The 17,190-nt window shown below is 35.8% G+C and overlaps 1 long non-coding RNA gene across 1 annotated transcript; it reads right to left on the bottom strand.

The window, feature by feature from the left end:
- Nucleotides 1–11,580: 11,580 nt before the first annotated feature.
- Nucleotides 11,581–16,255, bottom strand: LOC147504363 (uncharacterized). The gene is made up of 3 exons (XR_015193039.1): nucleotides 15,839–16,255; nucleotides 11,808–12,234; nucleotides 11,581–11,720 (listed from the first exon to the last, which is right to left on the bottom strand). It is a non-coding gene; the product is annotated as an uncharacterized LOC147504363 (long non-coding RNA).
- Between the last annotated feature and the right edge of the window lie 935 nt (nucleotides 16,256–17,190).

Genomic DNA, 17,190 nt, shown 5'->3' with positions numbered 1-17,190 from the left:
CGAATTGTGTTATTTCAATTTATTAGATCTAGTTTCAATTATTGTTGGTTACCATCTCTTAGTTGTTAATTAGAATTTTAATCATTGTTTAGTTTAGATTAGTAATTTTCGAATCTTGATAATATGTTTAGTTTAGATTCATATGGAAATGATTGTGGAATGATTCAAGGCTAAAACCTCCATTAGAGGGGTTGATGAAGCCTTGATGAAAACTTGGTGGTATAGTGTAGAAACATTGTAGAATCTATTCCAATCTAGAAGGTCGTGATTCGCCATGAGAATGGGTGGATGACCTCACATGCTAGTTAGTACTCGGTAGAAATGCCATGAACACTAGGGATTAGAACTCGAATTTCTTGCCGTAAGAACGTAAGAATCGAGATACAAGAATCTATGTTAGGCTATTAAGTTGGATTCGAGGTGGATTCAATTCCCCTCTAATCCTTTATCTAGATTCAAAACAATCATATTTCCATAGCATTAGTAGTTTAAAAGTCAAGTAATCAAATTCAGTAAGTATCGTAGCATATCACCTTCGTAAAGCTCTCATTGACTTAAGACCGACTAATTAGATTAGAAAACATTCCATGCTAGAGCACTAGGAGTGGAACGAACTTCCTACTCCACTATATCTCATAGGATTGAGAGTAGAGAAATTTTGATAAATATAAGCATCATAAGATAGTTTTAGTTTACTTACGTTTTGAGTTTCATCGTTCATTTCGTAGGTAGACTATTCAATTTTATCGTTTATCATTATCAACTTCAACAGTCCATGGCTTTACCACAAACACTCTTCCAACAATGAAAACAGGCACATCTTCTAACACCATTTGACGATCTTTCGAACTTATAAACTCATGTAAAACAGCTCCTTATCGGTGGTAATATCAAAGGACCCTTTGAGTTTCCACTTTTTTTCCAGGAATTCCTTAACCATAGGAAAAGATAGTCTGGAACCTAGGAAGTAACCCACCACATATTCATCCCATTGTTGTATACCTTGTTCCTACAGATCTTGTGGGAATTCAGCTACTCCATCAACAATGATCAGAGAGAAAGCTTTGAAAGCAACATTTGCTTCATGTGCTCCATTTCTTCTAAACAGCCCACTCCACGAATCAGTTCATGATCCTGAGTTTCTATTTGAGGTTGTCGACTGAGGAGGGTGGTTGCTGGTTGAAGCCATATGGGAGGAGGACGAAAAAGGTTCGAGCTTGAGAGGACAGAGAAGCAGAAAACTTACTTCTTTAGGAAAAAAGAGTTTTTCGGAAAGGATAGGGTAAACTACACCTAAAGGCTTTTTATTATAAGTGGGTTCGAACATATAAGGTTTATGTTTTATCTAGAGTGAGAAAGGCAAAGCTTCTCTTTCTAAAAAACTTCTCTCTAAAAAACATGTTATGAGGATTAAAGCAACAAGTGATGTGAACGAAGCTGGAGCGCTAAAAACTCTTTCATGATCATCCTATCTATGAGGATTAAAGCCTCTTTTCCTCGATGTATTCCTTCCTTTTCCCTTTCCATTCCATCTTTTCTTAAAGGGAATACATCAATAAGGTAACCAGACCTCTCCACTTGGAGGGTATAGTTGTAAGTGCCAGAGCCTTGAGTCCACGTATATCTAGCATATTCTTTGTAAAACACTTTTTACTCGTCGTTCGAATAAGTGTGACCCTATGGATCGAGTATACAATTTTTATTTTCTTTATTTTACACTCTTTTTCAAAATAATTTTCTTTCCTTGTTTTCTGTCTTACATAAGTTCTTCCTTCAATCTTCACTATTGATGCTTGAGTAGTTTTTCCTCTATAAAAAAGAGATGTGAAACAAAGTAGAGGTGAGATGGTGATTGAGTGGAAGTGTCTTACGGTTGCTTTTCATGGTTGGTTTGCATGCTTCGTCTTTTATAGGCATGCCAAACCATGGGATGGTTGGCAATTGTAGCCCTTTTAATTCAATTTTTTTTTTCCTTCTGTGGGAGATTTCTAGTTGTTTCGATTTTCGTCTGACAATCTAGTTGGAATGGCTTTAAATAGGGCAAATGAGAGAATAGGAGAAGAGAGACTAGATTATCTCGAAATAGAGCTAGTCCTCTTCACTAGATTTGCCTACTTGCAAAAACAAGAGGTGGAAAATCTAGGAAGGCCAAACCATGGGATGGTTCGCAATTTGAGTCACCTAAATTCAAAAATCTTTTCCTTCTATTGCGTGGATCACTCTCCTCATAGTGATTCTTCTTAATAGTTTTCTTTTTTTGTTATTGTTTTAAGTAATTTAGGAACAAAAATAAAAATAAGTAAATAAAATAAAAATAAATAAATAGTTGCTTTCTCCGATCTTTTAATGCAAGATTCTCGATATTTAATATAGTTGTGTGAAATTTTCAAAAACAAAACGGGCAACGGATTATACACAGACCAACCTCTATAAAAACGCAATCTAGGGGCGGTTTGAGATCAATTTTGCTTACTAAAGGTTGCCTATATCACCGAGTTATTCGCACGAGTCAGGACATTCCATGTCTTGCCCAGTAAATCCCCCAACTCGTGTAATTGAAGCTTTGTCTGTCTAGATTGAGTTCGCCCCAGAGCCGACACGAAAGTTGCTTAAGATTACCTATCATGGTTTGTTTTAAAATTAAAGTCAAGTCTCACAGCTTTTTGAATATAAGTACCTTAAAACACCTCTCTATAGTTTTCAAAACTAGAGGATGTAAACATGAAACTTATACGCCGAAGTAACCAAAATGATACCGGATTCACGTATAATTTTTATCTTCTTGTCAAAACCTCTATATGGTTAGAGATATCTTTTGCATGAGAAAATCAACTTTGAAAAAAAAAACGAGACATCTCCAAACGAGAATTAAACTAAAAAAGTAACTCAAAGTGATACGATTCTCTGTTTAATTCTATTTTTTTGCCTCCACCTCTCTATTTGTCTCGAGAATCTGACGTTAAAAGACTCGAACTTGTACAAATTTTCAAAAATTCTCCCTTTCCTCTCAAATTATTTCCCTTTCCCAATCTCCCTTTCTAAAAAAATTCAAAAACTTTCTCAAAATGTCTGCTGTTAAGAACAAAAACCCTCCACCTAGCAAGACTAGATGGATAAGTTTCAATGATCGTGTGCAAGTATTTCCTAGATAATTGCAGCTGAAGATATGGATACTTATACCAAAAACCATCACTGGTTTGGGTAAGAGTGTAGGAACCGTTATTTTCAGAACGAATATTTCTACAAACCGCGAGAACCACGCGCAGCGGAATTAATGGGTTCTCACGATTTTGGATTAGAGAACATACCTTTGAGAATCGGTTTAGATGTAATCTCTGAGAATCCAAGCTTTATGAAATCCAAAATCAACCCCTTGATCTTCTGTTGTATTCCTTTAAAATATATTGGACGTTGTGTGGACAACGATCTACCAATCCCCTTCTTTCTCACAAAGCTAGATCCAATTTTGGATATATCTTTCCTTGACTCTTTTTCTAATCCAGTGAATAGTGAATAGGTTAATTTCGGCCAAGAGAAATAGTATTCTATTTATAGGCTACAACAGGGACCAAGAGGAGAAATTAGGGTTGGGCCTTCTGACGGGCTTGGGCTTCCCATGTTCGCCCAGAACACACAGCCCAAGTCCGTCAACAAATGGCTTATTTCACTAGAGGCCATTGTTGCACTACCGCCCTAATCCCAAATTACTTATTAGCGTTTATGGGCTCCATATTATATGCTCGTTGATATCCCCATGTTTAAGATATCGAATGTCCGTTGATTAAGTCAAGTTACTGACAACTACATTAATCAACTTCTTATGTCTTGAGTAGTACCACTCAACCTCATTGTCATGTCGGAATAAATCCACCTGCAGGGTTTACATGACAATCTTTTTGAGCTCCTCAAGGGAACATCATCAACCCGACTTCTTGTGGGACACGGATTCCTTCTATAATCAACAGCACACCTTACATACAATGTCATTACCCAATCCATCGAGTTTGTTGATTCACAAATGAATCTCACTCATTGATAATTTAAAGCAATGTACAATGCATGTAAGTGCCCGCTATTATATCCGGATTAGGAGGACAAGCATCCATAATAACAGAGGTGTTTGTTGTCTTATATAGTCAGTATAAAGAGAAACAACCTCTCTTAGTCCTGTTCAATATACACAAAGTATACTAGTGTAATCCTATAGTCAAGATAAACTAATACTAGATTATACTACAACCGTACTAATGGTTTGTCCAAATCCATCTAGGTTGTGAACGATTACTTATACTTTATGAGGTACTGATGATATGATCTATGTGTGTTCACACCATATCATCTACAATATAAAGTATTAGACACATGCATATAACTAATAACATATATAATATGCATAACATTTGCCCATATGATTCTCATTCAAAATATAAAGAAATAGAGTTAATACAAAAGTAATGCCTTTAGTATATAACCCTATCAAAGAGTTCATACGCACGTAAGAGACGCACTATGAGAGAAGGCTGGTGCTTGAATTGTCAAACACCAACTTGCCCCGGTCTTCAACCTCATAATAATTTTGTTTATAAAGTTTACACGTGTTTTCCTCCAGCGCATCGCGATCAGTTTCATCGAGTTATTCAACCTTCAGATTGGGATTAAACTCCGTTCTTGAAAAGTCTTGGGAATTTGACTTATAATGACCCACATTTTTAATTTCAGTTCAAACTTATCCAAAACCCAAAAAAAATTAATTAAAATTTTTCTTTCTTCTGTTTGTATATATTTCCCTTTAGATTTTTTTTCGTTTCTTTCCTTTATCTATTTTTCATCCACCATTGGATATAAGTGTACCCTATATCATTGCATAGCATTTTCAATGTTGATCGTTTTGGTACCTCATGGGTCGAGATCGGTCGAGTAACGAAGCGGGGATCGGCTTTTGAAGTTGGCAAGGCACTGAGGACAAGATCGGAATTACCATATTTCATTTGGGCTTGGGCCAAAATTTCAAAACCTTTAAAAGAGGCACATGCGCGCCCGCCCCCTTTTAACTCGCGGCCACCCGCTAGCCCAAAACACCACCACTCCAAATTTTCACAGCAAGCTCTATTTTCAACCCGATTTCATCAATTCCCACTCTAAAATGGCTCGAGCTTTAAAAATCATTCCGGAGCAAAATTTTCAAATCCTCTTCAATTCCAATCTATTTGAAGTGCACTTCAAGGCTGAGATTAGGAGAAGAGGATGGGAATCGTTGGCATTGTTGGAAGGTGTGAGTTATTCTCCCTCTCTCACTCTTTCGTTTTATAATAATATGCAGTGATGGGAGGATGACCACACCATGGTTGAACGGGATGGACGTGTTTTGGAGCTCACTTAAGGAGTTGGTGAGTGAGGCTATGGGGATTCCTTTGAAGGTCAATGCTCAGACGGAACAGTCCCCAGACGACAAGACCGTCAATGTGATAATGGTTGAAATGCTTCTTGAAGGGATGAAGAACCCCAAGTCACACTACGTGTTTCAGAACTCTCTACGAAGGAATCAGTTGGCGGTTTCTCAATGGACAACCTACAACTTTATAGGCTCAGTAAAGCCATCTTATATCAGCAAGGCGATGCTCCATATTCTATGGATTCTTCAAGAGCAGAAGAACAACTTCTGCATCGTCACCTTCGTATGGGGGCAACTCTGCAAACCCAAGAAGTCCACCGCCCCTCTACCAGTGCTGGTCACCAGGATCATGCAACACTGGGGGTTCAAGGCTGCTGACGCTTTAGTGGAGGTAAGGGACGCTACTATAGGTCCTATCTATGCCCACTACGTCCAGCAGTTCTGGTACCCACCTTCCGTCAGAGCCGCTGAACAAGCACGCCCTACCTAGCAAGTGGACTATTTCGCTGAAGGTGCCACTCGACAGTTCACTCAGCCCATGGATGGAATTCACTTTCTCCATGAAGGCCAGAAGATTCTGCACCAGTACGTCCACCAGCTCAGGCAAACATAGCAAGCTATCATGACAGCTCAGTAGAACATCAGAGAGGCGCAGCAGTCCTTCTGGCAGGAGCAGCGACGCTTTCAGCACAGTGTCACTAGAACACTACACAACATTAGAGATGCACTCCCATGTAGTGATAGACATGCTAGGAACCGACGTCAGCGAGGAGAAGGATCATCTCGATGTCAAGACGAGTCACAAATGGATTCTAAATAGGAAGTTCCCTAGTGTCCATATAGTTGGACATTTTTATTTTTCTTTGTATTTTTTGTTGTATGTTTATTTTTCTTTCCTTCTATAACGTTAGTATGATTTTAATATATGTCTAATATATTATGTTTTGTTATGGAATATGGTATAAGAGTAGAAGGTAATACAAATACATCATGCCAAAATTTTCCATTTTTCTTTCTGCATTTGCATATGTTTTCAAAAATACAAAAACCCAAAAAGATATTTCATAGTAGAATAATTATCCCTAGTACAATAAACCGTGTATTTCTCATTCTATATCAAATAACCCATGCCCCAAACTTATTTAGGGGTGGCGTATTTTCATCATGAAAAACAGAATATAGGTGTATCGCTGTTTCTGCTCATGTTTCTATGGTAATCTCTTTCCTTATCTTTTCATACTTTGAGGACAAAGCTTATTCCTATTTAGGGGTGGTATAGTAACATTTTTCAAAAACTAGGCATTTATTATATTATATATATTACTATAGTTATTCCTTTCTAAAAAAAATCAAAAAATACCAAAAATATTTTTCTGTTTAGTACTAAAAAGTCTTGTTTCTTTTTTCTATGATGAATAAAAAGTCTAGAAGTCTCAATATAGAAACAGAGTAAGGATTCATTCTTCGAACTTATACTAATATACATACAATAGTTTTTGCATCTTTTCATGAATGACATGCATAAACATTTAATTGTATATAGCAGTGAGTTTCCGAGACCAAAGTTAGAACAATTAAGTTCCATATCCTGTGAGAATCTAGCCAAAAGCTTCATCTGAATGATTATTGAGTGATGACACAAAGGATGTCCGGAAAGAAAGACCACACGTCCACTTGCTTGATCACCACATCATATCCTAGGAGAGAATTTAGGCCCTTTTTGGATCGATATAGCCAAATAAACGTTAAAAATCCAAAAAGATAGGTTTTCCTCTAGTTATCTCTTCTGAGCCTTCACAATTTCTAAAAGCCTTTTTTATTCTCCGCCATCAAATCTTGACCCGTCACAACAAACAATAAAAAGCTTACCTAGCTGACGAGTTGAGAATTGGATGAATACCAGAAAAAGTGAGGAGAATACCTTGTACAAAAACAGATCAGTTAGTTGCTTCGAAATGAAAAGAAAGAAAGAAATAAAATAAAGACCCATCAAAAACCAAAACTCCAAAAATCAAAGGAGCCGAAAATTGAATCTCCTAAAAGTTCAAAATCAAAAGGAGACGATATCATAAACAAAAGCAAAAAGAAACAAAAACAAAGTTAGAACTCCCAAAATTCAAAATCATATCGAGTCACAAAGCCAAAGGGCTAAAGAATCACAATTCGGAAGCAAAGAACAAAACGAGGTTCTTCTCTAGTTATAAGTATCTTGAAGACCCAATTTCTCAACTTATCAGATTTTTTTTTCCTTCCTTTTTCTTTCTAAACCATCACCTTGCCCCGTAACTCTTAATAAAAGACCTTTAGCTCAATTAGGAATAGGATGGTGTGATAGTAAATGGCAAGCGTGATCAATCGACCCCGATTTCTTTGGACGTCATTTGAATATGTGAGGAATATAAGTGCACACTGCACTTGAGAGAACGAAACTTGAGTGAATCTATCAGAGAGTTGTGATTGCAACATACCCCTGTGAGAACCCACCTTAAGGACGCTCTCCAAAAGTCTCGAAAACGAATCTGCTTTTGGATTTCACTGCTCATGTTTGTGCATTTATCTTTAGATGATTAAATTATTGTACATATATTATTCTAAGTTCGAAGGAGCATGTCCTTATTCCCCGCTAATGAGATGTATAGACTTCTGAGAATAAATAAGGAAACAAGACTCTTTATACTAGATAGAAGAAGTTTGTGAGTACCTTCTCTTGAAAACTCTCATGAGGCTTAAAGCTTGTCCACTAGGGAATTTCTAGTGGTTTAAGGCATTGTTGCATATGGTCAATGCAATCTCACTCCACGAAACGAGATTAGTATAAATAATAATAAATCATTCATTTGTGATCTTAGTTTTTTCTCTCATCTTTGCTTAAGGACAAGAAAATTCCTATTTGGGGGTGGTTGATCAGCTCCCAAATGTGCTTTTTATTACTCTTATATCATTGCATTACAGCCCTTCTTACGCATAATGAAAAGACAACTCATAGCTTTTATTGCATTTTTCAGGTTACAGAGCAATACATATCACTTATCATAAAAGCTACGTCTTAGCACCAAAAGGAGCCTTATTTATGCTTATTATGAAGACTCGGAGCTGCTATGAAAAAATGCTGAAAACGTCAAAGTCAAAGCCAAAGGTCAAAGGTCAAGGACTCAAAACTAGAGAGTTGAAAGTCTTGTCCTTAACTCAGAAGACTAGAGATAAATGTCCTTGACTCAAAAGAAGGCTTTCTCTAAAACCTATCTTTATCAAGAAGAAAAGCAAAAGGAAAAAAGCAAAAGCATAAAGCAAACTTGGTGAGGTGTCTCAAATGTAATGGAGGAGGGCAAATCAGTCTTTTGCAAAAGTAGGGGTATAAGAACTTAAAAGTATGATGAGATAATACACCTAGACTTATTCTAGTGTCATGTAGGATTTATTTTCTAGTCATTTTTTCATTCAAGTCATTTACTTTTTGTTCTTCATTTTCAATCTTGTTATTTACTTTTTGTTCTTTAGTCTATCAATCATTTCTTCTTGTTGTTCTTCTTTTAATCAATCATATCATATCTTTAATGTTTGTATTTCAATCTTTCATTTAACAAGTTTTTCCAATGTTCTTCAATCAACTAGTTAACTAAACAAATCCTAAAAGAAGTTTACCTTCCTTCCTTCTAAAACTCCCAATCATTCAAACTCTAAACAATCTATGGTGAACCTCACTTTAAAACTCTTTTGAAGATACTCATCAATATACACAACTTCACCTTTTCCAAATGTATTTGGTGGCATGATGTGGTTATTGAAACCTGGAGGCAGTTGGGGTTGTGCTAGTATTAGTACATGCGAAATTAAGGTGTTACCTCCATGGTGCATTTGGCATATTGAAAGCACAAACTTCTTATGGTGGAAGTGATGATATGTTGGTGAGTAAGGGACAATTGGTATTTAAATGATTTAGGCTTAAACAGAAATTGAATGGTAAGGTATTTATATTCAAGACAAGTTAAGGAGTTTGGTCTTTTTGTTTGGTTGTGAGGGCATCTTTCTTTCTTGTGAGGGATTCAATTAATGTTTTGATTTCTGGAATGGATTTCACCTAAAAAATACCACTAGCCTCAGATGTACTGGGTTGGGTTGTTCTAAAATTGTTTATGTCACCCCAATAGGTACTCTTTTCAGCTTGGTTTTCAAGAAAGGTTAAAGCTTCGGTTGCACCTCAATCAAAAAAATTGTCATTACTTATGATTTCGAGGGTTACTATGTGTTCTTGGAGAAGACCTTTGAAGAAACATTGGACAATAGTGGATTTTTCTAGTTTATGGTGAGGACATGAATGTGTAGGTCAGAGAATCTATCTCATGCTTCGGAGAATGTCTTACTAGGACTCGGTTTGAAGAACTATATCTTACTTCTTATCTCTTCTATTTTCTTCAGTGGAAAATACTTCTTCATGAAGGAGAACACAACATTTTCCCATATATCAAAAGAATCGGGTGTTTCGACCCCCACCTACGTGGCAAACGTCCATTGGTAGGGGTCTCCACTTTATTCGTTTAATCGACAAGACTAATGCCTAATTTGCAATACCATGGATTGATGTACAGGCCCATTAACTCATGTGTCTAGAGCTGAACCCTAGCCACATGACTTGCCACTTACATACATTAATTTATGTCCAGATTCATTTCTTATCAAAGAGATAATCATCAATTAAGGGTCATGTTCAATTACAATTACTTGAGCTACAAGAAATCGCTACTCTACACAAATAAATACCAAACTATTTTTTATTTGAGACTTGATGACATCGATAATTTGGCTATGTAGACAACCGAAAGGTACAATCTCATCATTCTCTCGATCACCATCGCTTTTTCATTACTTTTCTACGTTATTCATCTTTTTCGTCACCACTTAGTGTTTTGATCATATTTGGTCGAAACAACTATCACTACGACAAAATCTGATGAAGTTACCACGTTTAGCTTCGTCAGTCTAAGTTTGAACGTTTTTACGCTCGCTTAGTTCGTTACTATCACTCTGAAAAAATCTGACGAAGTTACCACATTTAGCTTCGTCAGTCTAAGTTTGAACGCTTTTACGCTCGCTTAGTACGTTATTATCGCTACGAAAAAAAATCTGACAAAGTTACCACGTTTAACTTCGTCAATCTAAGTTTGAATGTTTTTAAACTCGATTAGTAAGTTACTATCACTACGACAAAATCTGACTAAGTTACCACGTTTAACTTCGTCAGTCTAAGTTTGAATATTTTTTACACTCGCTTAGTCTAATTTTGCAAAGTTAAGTTAGCATTGGGGACGTCTCGTTCTATTCCATTTCAACTACATAAATCAACAACACTGTCAGTTTTCCGCAGGTATGTTCTCTGACACAACAACAATATTCAATACCGAAACCCATACTTTATTTTTATTTTTCATCAATAGAATTTTTAGCTCTATGGTATTACATTCACACAATCACATAATCATTAGTTTGGTAAAATCCAATGGTTCCTTACCAGTTTTTCGCATAGACAACTCGTACAAATCTTTGTAATTCATCTTTTCACGTTCAAGTTCTCCCATGTCTGTTAAAGTCTTTGTCAATTGTCTTACGGTCGCTCGATTAAATCTTCATTTTCTTCTTTGAAATTTGCATTCGCTTCGCTTAGCGCTTTCGGTTAACTATCTTCTGAATTCATTATTTTCTAAACATTGAGTCAATCATTCTCAACGAAACTTCTGTCAACTTCTTTAATTCTTCTACGACATTAATTGACACTTTTCTGTGCGAAACTTTTCTCCGTCGACTCTTTGTGAATATATTTTGCTCATAATACCACCGTTTCTACGTGCGACGAAAATTCGCATTACGTCAACTTTCTTAGCGAAAACTTTCTCCAGCTTCTTTATTTTTTCTAAGGCATTATGCCGATCTTTCTAAGGGAAATTTTCCGAGCGAAAATTTTTGACAGCTTCATTATTTTTTCTAATGCATTAAGACGATCTTTCTGAGCGAAACTTTCCGAGTTAAACTTTCTGACAGATTTATTATTTTTTCAAAGACATTAAACCGATCTTTTCGAGTGAACTTTCCGAGTGAAACTTTCCGTCAACTTCATTATTTTTTCTAAGGCATTAGGCCGATATTTCTGAGACACTTTTCGTCGGTTTTTCTGAGCGAAAATTTTCTCCGGCTTCTTTATTTCTTCTACAGCATCGTGGCGCGATCACCCTGAGCAAAACCTTTCTTCAGCTTTTTTATTTTTTCTAAGACATTGAGATCTTTCCGCTCGAAACTTTTCGTAAATATCTTTTGCTCGAAATTCCACCGTATCAACCTGCGACAAAAATACATACAAATCTTTTCGTCAGTCTTTCAGACTTAACCAAAATTTTAAGATAACTGATAACAAACACTAACATACCTATTTCGTACTGTCGAAAATCATTAATACCGTTTTGTCATATTCTTCAAAATTTTCCGTGTTTTGGTCACACTTAAAATATTTTCCGAGTCCATCCATTGTGTACAGCACATTTTATTTATCTATTGCTCTTTGGCTAGCAGTCCCCATATCTGCCCCACTTCATCTCGGTTATTCTATGCTACTTTCTTTTTGGGTTGCGACTCCATCGTTGCACGTGTTCCGGCGAATTCTTTCATTACTGACTTCTTATTCAAACTTTCTTTCACTATATCCTTGGACGTTTATTACAATACCACAATTTTTTTTAGAGACTAACTGTCAAATCCGCGGATTAGGAGCGTATTTTTTCCCCGATGATCCGGTCTTACTGTGCTAACATATTGTTGCACTATTTCAAATTCCAAATCTCTTGCGCTTGTGTGTCCTGTACAAATAAAACCATTGTCAAATTCCAGTCAAGAACATCAAGGGCCACATGTCATAAACAAACACATAACAAACTCTTTTCTGGCATGTACCTTAGTTGAAAGCTTACTGTTTACCATAATAATACTATAATACATACTTAATCACTTTACCGAACATTGATGATCATTGCACTCTCTTGGGTGTATTCTCATCTTTTTAAGCTTTAGATGACAGACCCATACTCAAATCAATTAATTAACCGCCAAGAATTCAATATACCTTTTTCAAGTTTGATATATTCAGGAATTCTGCTTTAGTTGTATCCGAAGGACAAAACCAAAGAATTTCAAACAAGTACCTAAACTTCGTTTCCTTTTATTCATCTATGTCATCAACGTGATTTTTCAGTTTGTGTGCTTTTTACAATTTTTTAGTTTAATTCTTTAATTGGTATCCCTAACCAATTTTTCGAGCCAATGTCATTGCGAGATTTATTTTCACCAGATAAATTTGATGAACGACCCCTTCTGAGGGATAAAAAATTTTGATTGCTTTACTACCGGATCTAAGACCTTGTTTGTTATACCAACATAAAAAACAGTACTAACCTTGTTATTCATCTTCGCGACTCATTTCCCTTCAATCCCTTGTAACACTAATGCTAACCGGTTCGAACTTTGACGATCGCATCGGCCTGTTATCTTTTTCACCTCTCAAATTCTCTTTTATGTAAACCTCTCGCTTTCGATCATACACTTTTTCTTACTTAAGTTTTTTCTTTTTTGCTACTGTTCATTCAGAAGGCACTAGTTACGTTCAATAGATTAATTATATCGTACATAAACATCTTCGCAATTCGCTCTAGTTCTGCTAGCATTACTTTTCCCAATCCATGTCTTATACTAAAATCCAAAGTCTTACCTAATTTGGATTGTAGTCAATTCCAACTCCCCCAAATAAATTAATCCAAGTCCATTTCACATTATAAATCTTTTTACTTTTTAGACAATTCGGTCCCACTACAATTCTATACCTTTAGCAAATGTGCTAAGATTGGTCGATGACCATATTTCTTTCTTTCCATCATACCATGTTAATTGATCCACACCATTGGTACCACAATTATTTTCTATTCATTGCAATTATTCTTTATTTTTTTTTGCTCCATTATGCACCATTATTAGCTAAACAAAATTAAGTTTATTTCATATTGGGTTCCACAAATATTTTGGTTAGTTCACACTCTATCATGCACCATTTCCAAGAATTACGTTTACACGTTTCTATTTTTTGTTTGTATTAACCCAACCCCTTACATTCATTACACCTTTTATATCTTTATTCAATTTTCTCTTCAACTTTTCTTTTCCCTTCTTTGCCATATGAACTTCGTTTTCATGCCAAAGAAGAGGCAGTGTTTCGACCCCCACCTACGTGGCAAACGTCCATTGGTAGGGGTCTCCACTTTATTTGTTTAATCGACAAGGCGAAGGCCTAATTTGCAATACCATGGATTGATGTACATGCACATTAACTCATGTGTCTAGAGCTGAACCCTAGCCACATGACTTGCCACTTACGTACATTAATTCATGTCCAGATTCGTTTCTTATGTTTCTTATCAAAGAGATAATCATCAATTAAGAGTCATGTTCAATTACAATTACTTGAGCTACAAGAAATTTCTACTCTACACAAATAAATACCAAACTATTTTACATAAAGAACTACATTCTTGAGACTTGATCCCATCAATAATTTGGGTACGTAGACAACCGAAAGGTACAGTCTCATCATTCACTCGATCACCATCACTTTTCTCACTACTTTTCTACATTATTCATGTATCTCGTCACCACTTAGTGTTTTGATCATATTTGGTCAAAACATCGGGCTTTTAAGAAAGAAGCCATGCGTGACTTTTACCAGCAGCTACAGTGAAAGAAAACTCTTGTAGCTTCACTTGATCAATGGTGACCCCCGGATGGTGGAAAGTATTGCATACTTCATGTATCATGCATAGACGTTTGTACGGTAACTCGTGTTCAAACCCGTGGAAAATGGGTAAGAGATTGAACACGTTGGGTGGAATGCAAAAATCGCTCGTGAGCGGTATGAGGTGTATACAAGATGGAGGTCCATCTTGTAATAGTGTATAGAAGTTGGAGAGAGGCTCTTCAGCTTGCAAGACTTCGTCAATCATCTTAGAAAGTGGAAGACGAGAAATAAGAGATTGTTTAGGACGGCGTGCTCTCCTACGTGAGTAAGTTTTATGCTCATTAAACCTTGTAGTGCTTGAACGCAGTATCATGCACTTTAGCAAGACTAGCAAAACTACCTAAAAATGTGCAAACAGTGCAGTAGATGCTCAAACAATCGAAATTCATTTTTGCAAGTTGGAGTTTTGAAATCTTTACTTGGTCTATAGATTACTATGCCCTGTTCAAACGAACAGTTGGGTGCGAAAATAGGTGGGATCTACTACACAGCTCAGAAGAGTAAGCAATCACTTCACCAAGTGGTGTACTACCAAGAAACTCACTCATGGTGAATATGGGGAAGGGGAGTGAGGAAGGTAGTTGGTCCACCGGAATATGGTAACTGATTATTCTAAATCCTCGTGGCTATAATTTTGTCTTTTTATGGAGGAGCATGACTACTTTTGGCTTTAGTTGGTTGATTTTAATTATTTGTTTGGTTGGGCCTCAAGTAACAAGCAACGTCCGATTTATCTACATTGGGTAATGACTTCCCAATGGTTGTTATGTAGCTCAAGTTTAGCCTTATGCGTGTTAAAGTAAATACAGTGCAGAAGTTAAACACAAAGTCACACAAGCATGCTTTTGTAAACACCAAGTATCCTCTGACTAGGAGTTGACGAGGAGGTTGATAGTTTTACCTCTCAAGCCATGCGTACATGCTGCTTGAGGTATAGTCGACGTTAGTTGGTGCGTGATCTAAGAATCTAGCCCAACCATTCGAGGGTTTTGTTCAGTTACAAATTTTGACTATCTAAACCCACAAGTCGGGTTGAAAATGTGGCGCAACCAATAATTTACAACTTTGCATTGGTGGGCTTAACTTGCACAATGTAAATAAAAGACTAACTACTTAATTATATAACTACTTAACAAGGTTAATGAAAAAGAACAATGTCAATAATTAGAAATTTAATCTTCAAGTTGATTTGAGATGTGTGAGCGAATTGTTGTACTACTCGTCTCACGCATCCAAATGGTCCTAGTAGATCAAACTTCTAACACTTGGTAAGTTATTAAATTTCAACCAAAAGACAAATGACTTTTCACTTTAGGAAAAAGGTTGATATTATCCTAAACCTTATCCTAGTTATCCTAAACCTTATCTAAGTTGATATTATCCTAATTTTTTAATATTTTGGAAAAATAATAATAGTAAAGTAAAATCATGATATTATCGTAAAACTATTATTTATCTAAGACGTACTGAAAATAAACTAATTTTTTTGTATATATATATATATATTTGGTTTTTCAAAACATTAAACATTCAAAACCTAACTATTTTCAAATGGCTAACAGTTTGTTTAAACAAATCCTACGAAATTAATCTACAAAACACGAAAAAGAACTTGTACTTACTGAATCTTGTTCCATGGAAGTGGAGGCGCGGGCGAGGGCACAGGTGCGGGTCAATTTTTCTCGTTTGCTCTGAGCTTCTGACAGCTTCTCTCACTCCTTCGCGGTGTTCTAATGGTGGGTTCCGTTTGATTAAATCTGCAGTAAAACAAGAAAACACGAGTAAGTAAAGATAAAGATAATTAACTTTAAAAAAAACTTGAAAGTAAATGAAAAAAATGAAGGAGAAGAGTTTAGAAATAGTTGTCTTTGTTCATCTTCTTCCCAAGCTTAGATCCATGACGGTGGCGCCATTTGGTGTAGTTTGTGGTTTAGTTTGAAATTTCTATCCTAAATCTTAAGATGGGAGGAATGATTGATGAGTGAAAATAACAACTTTTTAACTTTTCCTATTCATCATTTTCTTTTATTCCTAATGAGTATGAAAAGACTAGTGTTTAAAGAGATGAAAAGCATTGAAAACATGAAGTTTGTAGGATTAAAACATGAAGAATGAAGAGGCGATAGCTTATTCACCAAGTTACACTCATTGATAACTTCAATAAGTGCAACTAGTGTTCTTGATATTGAATGACAAGAAGTGTAGAGACAAGATGATTGGAATGAAAAGATTGAAAATAACAAGTATTGAAAACAAGTATTGAAATGAAATTAAAACAAGTAACAAAAAAACAAGATAGATTAAAATAAGGAAATAACAATTCAAGAAAATAAAATGCAATTATGTAAATCTACCTAAGAAAGCATGATAAAATTGATCTCAAGTTTTGGGTTAAATTGGATAATGCTTTCTCTCCCTACTTTTTGCTTTTATACTCATACTTTTACAATGACTGATTTGCCCTCTCCCTCTACAATCAAAACACCTCGCTATCGTGCTTTTTTACTTTTCCTTGATGCTTTTGCTTTTGTTTTTTCTCTATCTTCTTGAGCAAGCTAGGTTTTGAGCAAGTCTTCTTTTGTGACAATGTCATCCATCTCCAGTCTTCTGAGTTAAGAACATGACTTTCAATCTTCTGGGTTTGAGACTTTGACTTTGACTTTTTAAGCACTTTTTCATAGCAGCTTGAGTCCTCATAAGAAGCGTTAATAAAGTGCATTTTGGCGCTAAAATACATCTTTTATGATAAGTGATCTAAAATTGCATATAACCTGTAAAAGACAGTAAAAGCTATGAGTTGTCTATTTATTATGTGTAAGAAAAGTTGTAATGCAATAATGTAAAGATAATAAAATAAAACACACATTTGAGAGCTAATCAAATCGCCCATTAGAGAGTTGGGTAATAATACATACCCCAATTGAGAGTACAAATGTGGAGATATTGAGAGTTGAGAAATAAAGAAAAATTGAGT

This window comes from Coptis chinensis, chromosome 4, assembly GCF_015680905.1.
Source record: "Coptis chinensis isolate HL-2020 chromosome 4, ASM1568090v1, whole genome shotgun sequence".
In the NCBI taxonomy this organism is placed as follows: domain Eukaryota; kingdom Viridiplantae; phylum Streptophyta; class Magnoliopsida; order Ranunculales; family Ranunculaceae; genus Coptis; species Coptis chinensis.
The sequence above is the reverse complement of the archived record's forward strand: the minus strand, read 5'-3'. Positions and strand labels throughout refer to the sequence as shown.